The sequence below is a fragment of the Pinus tabuliformis genome, chromosome 4_2 (assembly GCF_031772625.1).
Source record: "Pinus tabuliformis cultivar Carrire ecotype Pingquan chromosome 4_2, CPIR1, whole genome shotgun sequence".
In the NCBI taxonomy this organism is placed as follows: Eukaryota; Viridiplantae; Streptophyta; class Pinopsida; order Pinales; family Pinaceae; genus Pinus; species Pinus tabuliformis.
In genome coordinates this window covers 793828838-793837984 of record NC_142304.1, presented here as the reverse complement: position 1 = coordinate 793837984, position 9147 = coordinate 793828838, and the positions used below count along the sequence as shown (strand labels likewise).

The 9147-nt window shown below is 34.3% G+C and overlaps 1 pseudogene; it reads right to left on the bottom strand.

Moving 5' to 3' along the window:
- Nucleotides 1-1719: 1719 nt before the first annotated feature.
- Nucleotides 1720-7876, bottom strand: LOC149172043 (actin-100-like; annotated as a pseudogene).
- Nucleotides 7877-9147: the final 1271 nt, after the last annotated feature.

The window sequence follows — 9147 nt, the reverse complement described above, 5'->3', positions numbered from 1 at the left end:
TGAATATATAACTGGATGTGGTTCACTCTCATATACGTCAATAAATAGATCATGCCTAGCATAACTATGTTCAACTCTGTTTTGTCAGAAGTAGTGGATCCTTGTGCTTACTCTTTGAGGAAAAGAAATACATAAGAAATTAGTTTAGGAAAATTAAAATCTCAGCAAGCCTCATACATGAATATATAACTGAATCTTTTCTACTCTCATATACATCAATAAATAGATCATGCCTAGCATAACTATGTTTTGCTCTGTTTTATCAGAAGTAGTGTATGCTTGTGCTTACTCTTTGAGGACAAAAAGGACTTAAGAAATCAATTCAGGGAAATTAAAATCTCAGCAAGCCTGATACATGAATATATAACTGGATGTGTTTCACTCTCATATACATGTTTCTCAAAAACGAAATGTTTAGGGACAAAAAGTGTATTTGGTGAGGCTTTGCCCACAACTAAGAGGTAAGACTATATCCACGCATATTGGGGTTACCAAAAGATTTCAGGTAGGTAAGCAGTATGTTGATTCTCAGAGATGTACATCTAGTATGGTAACATGCACCATATCCATGAATCATATCCATACTCACATTGAGGTCAACTGGGTACCTAGTTGATGTAGTGCAGCAACCTATGCATACACTGTTCATGGGAAGAACTTGTAAGGGATGTGCAAGGTATTATGTTTTTTCTGTAGTTAGTGTTGATCCTGTTATGGACAATTATAAACTTTTTAGCTTCCCTGTCTTAGGGATTACATATATGCATTGATATCAATATGTTCTTGATGCAATTTTCACATAAGGAAGGAAGGCCTATGGCATATTCCATTACTAGCAATGTGATGAAGAACCACAAATCTAGCACATTAAAAACACCCAAGAGAACAATCCAATGTGTCAAGGGAACTCAATTTTTAAGCAATTACCCTATATGTGTCCTCCTTGGTACTTGATCTAGCATAGGTTATATTTTACCAATCTACTTCCATAAGTCCAACATAATAACTATTTTATACTTCATGACACTAGTGATTCAAAAACTTAATATTAGTTGATGCAGAAAATCAATAGAGATTTTATAGGTGCATTATTTTTTCTTATATTGTATTGTAGATTTCTTATCTTCTGAATCATATTTAACCTGTACTCTTTATATCATGGTAGTTTTTATTTCTAAGGTAAGTTAAGTTTTGATGGTTGTGGAGATAACTTTCATATGTGGTCATCCTGCAATTTCACTCCTAAATATTGAAATAAAATAGTCTCAGTTAGACTTAATAGTAAATACTATGCTTAAAGCCACAAGCCTTCGAAGAAATTCAGAACAAAACATGCAACAAGTTTTCAACAGCATGGTAACGGCTCATCATTGAATCACAATCATGCAGAGACATTTCACACATGCTAAAGGTTTCCCAATCCGTATGAATATATATAAGAAAATATAATGAATCAAGCACGATAGGGTGGAAAATACTAGCACAACTTAAATTTGGCCAATGTAAGGATTCCAATGCAATCCTTTAGCACAGGCTCAAATTATTTCATGAATCCAAAGCAATGAACAACCCAAGCCCCAAAACTGACTCAGGAAAGTCAGTGCACAAATAAACACAAAAATCCTCTCTTTACAATGCTAGTCCTCCATAGAACCTAAAACTAACAAGGCATATGCATCCAGTTCTCCTCCTAGATAGAAGTACCAAATGTCCAAAACTCTAGAAGCACTTCCTGTGACCAATAGAGGGGCCAGACTCATCATATTCTGATTTGAAATCCACATCTGCAATACACATCACAAGTGCATATTTTTATGTGAATCCAAAACTTTTTCCTTGATAAAATTAAGAAGTGATAAACGAGATACAATATGCAAAATGAAGCGAGTGGCAATTGTAGTTGTATTACATACCTGCTGGAAAGTACTGAGAGAAGCCAAAATAGACCCTCCAATCCAGACACTGTATTTTCTTTATGGAGGTCCCACCACCTTAATCTTCATGCAATTGGGAGCTAGTGAAGTAATTTCCTTACTCATTCGATCTGCAATCCTTGGAAACATTGTGGAACTGCCACTGAGCACAATATTCCCATACAAGTCTTTACGAATATCCGCATCACACTTCATAATAGAATTGTAAGTAGTCTCATGGATTCCAGCTGCTTCCATTCCTATTAAAGATGGATGGAACAACACTTTTGCACATCTGAACCATTTTGCACCGATGGTGATTACCTGGCCATCAAGAAGCTCATAGCTCTTTTCCAATGAAGAGCTATATTTTGCAGTCTCCATCTCCTGTTCAAAATCTAGAGATACATAGGCTAATTTCTCCTTCATATCTCGGACAATCTCACGCTCTGCAGTGGTGGTGAAGGTATACCCACGTTCTGTAAGAATCTTCATCAATGCATCCGTCAGATCATGCCCAACAAGGTCCAGTCTGAGTATGGCATGAGGCAAAGCGTATCCCTCATAAATTGGGACAGTGTGTGTGACACCATCACAAGAATCAAGCACAAATATTGCAAAGGAAATGTCGTAAGGCATAAATTCGTAAAAATTAGTAAACAAAATGTCATTCAGAGTTAGAATGAATTGTTCTTTTGCATGAAAACAAATTATGACTTGGACCAATCATATTGAAAGAATACCTCACAAAAATCAACATGTAATAAGACTCTGGTCTCTTAGTGCAGTGGTGCATTTGGAGGGTTAGTGCAGTGATGCATTTGGGGGGTTTGTGCTATTTTAACGGGAGCAAATTGTTTAATGTGACTCATTGAGTTGGATTGCAACATTTTGTTGCATGAAGCAAGTTGTGACAATGTTACGAGTGGTAAAAAAATAAAAATCATGGAGTTTAGGATTTATCATAATTAATGTTTCAAAAAACTTCAGATATAAAAAACATTTAGGCATTGGAGCAAATTGTTTACTCTGACTCGTTGAGTTGGATTGCAACATTGTTGTTGCATGAAGAAAGTTGTAACAATGTTAAGAGTGGTAAAAAAAAAAAAAAAAATCTTTGAGTGCAGGATTTATCATAATTAATGTTTCAGAATGATTTAGATATAGAAAACACTTAGGCTTGGAAACACACAATATGAGAAGCAAAATCACAAAGATTTAGCTACTTTGACCTCTTGGGCAACTATATCTTCTAGCTCTACGCATTCAACATGACAGGTATCAGCTTATGTTCCACGCACCAATTTTAATTCATTTCATATTTGAGGACATCTTTTTCAATTTTCAAAATCTTTTTCAAAAGTTCAACATTGTGTGTATTACTGTAATCTGCATTGTGTCTATTACTATAATCTCACCTTTTAGAAGTGCTTAGGATTCTCAGTCAGAATGTATTTTTTTTATACTTACAAGTAGTTGGATGTACAATTCTCCTCAGTCTCTTAGAGATCGGTCAGATTGTATAAGAGCAAGTTTTGTAGTTTTTTTATACCTACATATAGATGGATGTACACTTCTTCCAGCATAAGAGACGAAAAGGCAGTTACAACAATATTGAATAACAAAAGAGTAAATATTTCTGTGTGAAAAAATATAGAAAACACTTAGGCAGTGGATCCTCGAAGATTATTACCCTCTAAAAATCTTTTATACAAATGAACAGGCCCATGTGAATTGTTGGGAGTGATAATATTGTTGGGTTGTAGGATTTACTTGGATTATCATTTTCAAAACCTTGGCCAATTAGAAAAATCAAGATGTTCTCAACAAGTTGATGCTAATGGAGTAGTATTGGGAGTGAATAAGTGTAGGGAACGGTAAATTTTTGAAAACTTTGGGATTATGGCAATCCACGGGTCCACATGAATCATTATGAGTGGTATCTTGTTTTTGAAAATTGTTATATTACAATGGTAAGTTGGCATTGACTTGTAGGATTATAAAGGAGGTAGTTGCCTCTTCTTCTTCTTTTTTTGCAGGAAATAAAAAACCAATGGGCCTTAGTATTAAAAATATAAAGACTCTTTACAAATGACATTAAAATTCAGCATATCTAGTGTCTTTAACTGTAACACAAAAATAAACATATATTCCATTTTTGTAACAAAATACGTATGGATTGGTCACAAAGTTATTGTTGCATGAATTGAATGGTGACTTGAGAATGACCTCATTTCAATAGGTCCATGTGAATCATGTGCCAAGAGTGGTGAGTTATATGTTGGCAGTAACTTTTACAGTTATAAAATACTTATGAATTGTTCTGTTGCATGAAAACAAATTATGACTTGGACCAATCATATTGAAAGAATACCTCACAAAAATCAACATGTAATAAGACTCCGGTCTCTTAGTGCCGTGATGCATTTGGAGGGTTTGTGCTATTTCAACGGGAGAAAATTGTTTAATGTGACTCATTGAGTTGGATTGCAACATTGTTGTTGCATGAAGCAAGTTGTGACAATGTTACAAGTGGTAAAGAAAATTAAATTTCATGGAGTGCAGGATTTATCATAATTAATGTTTCAAAAAACTTTAGATATAAAAAACATTTAGGCATTGGAACAAATTGTTTAATGTGACTCGTTGAGTTGGATTGCAACATTGTTGTTGCATGAAGCAAGTTGTGACAATGTTAAGAGTCATAAAAAAAAATCGTTGAGTTGGATTGCAACATTGTTGTTGCATGAAGCAAGTTGTGACAATGTTAAGAGTCATAAAAAAAAAAATCGTTGAGTTGGATGGCAACACTGTTGTTGCATGAAGCAAGTTGTGACAATGTTAAGAGTCGTAAAAAAAAAAAAAAAATCGTTGAGTGCAAGATTTATCATAATTAATGTTTTAGAAAGATTTAGATATAGAAAACACTTAGGCTTGGAAACATAGAGTAGGAGAAGCAAAATCACACAAATTCATCTACTCTGACCTCTTGGGCAATTACATCTTCCAGATGTACAGTGCAAAGTGTTTCTATGCATTCAGCATCATAGGTATCGGCTTATGTTCCAGGCATCAATTTTAATTCATTTCAAATTTGAAGACATCTTTTTCAATTTTCAAAATCTTTTTGAAAAGTTTAGCATTGTGTCTATTACTATAATCTCCATTGTGTCTATCACTGTAGTCTCAACTTTCAAAGGTGCTTAGGATTCTCAGTCAGAATATTTTTTTTTTAATACCTACAAGTAGCTGGATGTACAACTCTCCTCAATCTCTTAGAGATAATTCAGATTGTACACAGTGATTACGAACAAGTTCTGCAGTTTTTTGATACCTACAAATAGATGGATTTACTGTTCTTCTAGCATAAGAGACCAAAAGGCAGCTACAACAAAGTGAATAAAAAAAGAGAAAATATTTATGTATGAAAAAACATAGAACACTTAGGTAGTGGATCCTCGAAGATTATTACCCTCTAAAAATATTTTACACCAATGAACAACCGATGTGAATTGTTGGGAGTGATAGTATTGTTGGGTTGCAGAATTTACTTGGATTAGAATTTTCCAAAGTCTATGGAGAGCTATAATCCTCCAAAAATACATTAATCATGCATCGATATTGGATTGTATAAGGTCCCCATGAAAATCTATCAAGAATGTTTGAATTCAGTGGAAAGCTTGGGTGCTAGGTTTTGTTGCGAATGGATATTTTCTAACCGAGTAAGTTGGTAACAAGGAAAATGGAAGGATAGGATCTAGATCCTATTATGGGGTGTGGAGATCAAAATTTCTTAAATCAAATCTGAAAAACCATGTTCATGAAAAGGGATTTATACACTTCATCAGATTGTAGACCCATTGACAACAAATGTACGGCAACAGAAATTGAAATCAACCCCATATTTGGGCATAGATGCGGCCCAGTCTAAAAATTGGCGAATGTCTCTGAATGAGATGAAAAGAATTTATGTTAGAATTTGAGATGAAGAGGACTCTCTGATGTGTGCAAATAATAAGGCTACAAGAATATAGATATCAAAAAGGGGATATGAAGCTTTAATTGATCCAACTAGTCTAAATGATATGTGGTCGTGGTCTATAAATCTAGAAAATAAAGCTGGAAAATAGAGGATCCATAGAAAACAATATTTTTTCTCTATCTAGTACTTACGTAAAAGGTCCTAACTTGGGACAGTTCAGAGAAAAGAGGGAGACAAGGCCTCAGTGATTGTATGTCATGTACAAGGGAAACAAAATCTATTCCTCATTTATTCATCTACTACTCATATGGTCACATTTGTGGAAACATATCGAGAAATTGACTACAATAAATATCTGGAGGGGATTCACAATGGAAGAATGTCTTCAAGACTTGTATCCAGAGAAGGATCTAAGAGAATATAGAGCAATTCCATGTTTAACCTTATAGGGTATATCATTGTCAAGAAATGCTCAAATTTTTTAAAGAACCCAAATTCCTACTTTCTAGATATACAATAAGCTCTGTGGACTTTATCTAAGATGCAAAGTGTCTACGAAAGTCAAACATCATTGATAGTCCAAAAGCCAAGACCCACATGATATGAACGGTGAAGATGGAATTTCGAGTAGTATCTCCATGGATCACTTCATCAAGTACAAGGCTTGCCTGGGCACTCGAACAGACAATTTTGCATAATTGAAGGCTCTTCACATATTATTAAAGCTATAATGGATATCATGAGGTTGCAAATATTCAGGGATTCTTCTTTGGTCATAAAATGGATGAATTATGAGATACATATTCATTGTTAATTGGATGATTTGGCGAGGCAAATAAAGAAGGTTGCATTCAGGTTTATCTCTTTCACAAATGGTTTTCATTATCATAACATGCTAGTAGATGCACACTACCAAAACAAACAGAATGGGTTGAAGCTGGATTTAGTTTGCTAGAAGAATAAAAAAGGTAACTTGACACAAACAGGTACATCTGTTTTTAGCAGAATATCTATTTCCTGAAACCATATATATATATATATATAGATATATAGATATATATATATATATATGGTCCTTTGTGGTTTTTGAGCAGTCATATGAATTCATATTTTTGTACAAGCTGACACTTGAAAGTATCAATTCTCAGGACTCTAGAATGAGAAAATATTCTGTTTTTACTGATGGATTTTTTTTTGAGAAAATACTCAAAGAAATATATGAGAGACACTCGAATCCCAGTGTTCCATGTTAGGTGACTTAGGTCGAAATACATTGAGACAAAAACCTTGGCCAATTAGAAAAATCAAGATGTTCTCAACAAGCTGATGCGAATGGAGTATTATTGTGAGTGAATAAGTGTAGGGAATGGTAAAATTTTGAAAACTTTAGGATTATGGCAATCCACGGGCCCACATGAATCATAAAGAGTGGTAACTTGTTTTTGAAAATTGTTATATTATAACAATAAGTTGGCATTGAATTGTAGGATTATAAAGAAGGTAGTTGCTTGTTCTTTTTTGTTTTACCTCATTGGAGGTAAGAATTACGTTCTGTTCCAGAGCTGTCAGCTTGCTCCCTATAAAATAAAATAAAAATCTTATTGTTGCTTCAGTGTGTCCTTATGTTTTCTTTTTATCTCAATTGTCTTCTCTCTGGCACCTGCCTATACAAAATTCATTTCCAGCTTTAGCTCGATGGATAGAATATAGACCCCCCATGGAACTTGAATGCTTTGGGTGCCATAGATGAAAGCCAAAAACTGCTGAGGTTTTTCTGAATGAATAATACTCCTTGAGTTAGTGCAACTTATAACTCTTAGAAGGATCAATTCAACACAATTATCTGTGGAAATGGACATAAGAGATCCAAAATTAATGGCTGAAAAGGGATGGAATAATAAAAAAGTGTACTAGTGGTTCATCCACTTGCATACATAGAAAGTATTGCTTGGATTGAAGTGTATATTTGCAGCTCTTTCATGTTTGTTAATTATTAAAGTTGCTGCTCAATCTAGTCTCTGTAGGACAAGTTGTGGTGGCTTACCCATCCAATATCCTTTTCGCATTGATGATGGGTGTGGGAGTCTTGAAAATAGATCATTGCTTGTGTGCACCATAAGGACACCCACAGGGAGATATATTTTGAATAACATCACTCCTTGGAAAAATCAAAGATAGTGTATGCAAATTGTCACACAGAATAAGCCATGATGTTGTCGAGAATAACATGCTGTTAAAAATTAAATACCTTATTCTTCAAATGATCAAGGTATTATCCAAAGTAACATTGTTCTAGAATCTGTTAGTTCCGACGATGTTTAAAGTACTCTTCATTGTGGTTTTCTTTTTATTTCTGGTGTTAATAATAGTTTGTATCTTATACCAGGAAGGTCAGACTTTTATAACTTTCTAGGTCTGGTTTTTATTTCATGCCTTTTAAGAGTCTTTTCATTAGTTTAAAAAATATGTTGTAATGTTGTCGTAGAGTCCTCTGTTACCGGAAAGCTGACCGATAGACTGGTTTTTGGTTTTGTTCACCAAATCACTCTGCACTTACACTCAGCCTGTATAAGAAGTTGCATGTTTTTTTTTTTTTTTTTATTGAGAACATATTGAGAACTTAAATGATATATACTTAAAACTTGAGAGTCAATATTATGTTTGGTGGTTCAATAAATCCCTGTAATTTTCATTCAACCAGTTTTCAAAACTTTATTTGATTCACAATTTTTGAAACTTTTCTAACAACTTAAGGAGTATGGGAAACTATTTGCAGGGTTAGAAATACTAGCTTTCCCATGCAATCAATTTGGTGGACAAGAACCAGGTGATAATGCTCAAATTGCAGAAGTGGCCTGCACTCGCTTTAAAGCAGAGTTTCCCATATTCAACAAGGTCTTCATCTTCTGATATTTATACCATCTTGGATTTCTTCTCTCTTTATGCTATAGGATTCATTTAAAGTTTAAACTTAACCAGTCCATCTGGTTGCTTCATTGAATCCTTGGTGTTAAGTAGAAATTTTGTGATGTAGGTAAAAATTAATGGTAGCAATGCAATGCCTTTCTAAAAGTTCTTGAAGTTAAGCAAAGGTGGCCTTTTTGGTGATGGAATAAAGTGGAACTTCTCTAAGTTTCTGGTGGACAAAGATGGGAACGTTGTAGAACGATATGCACCCACTACGTCTCCATTGAGTATCAAAATCTTGGAAAAACTCTCTTTGTTAGTTCCATGTATCATATATGAAGATCC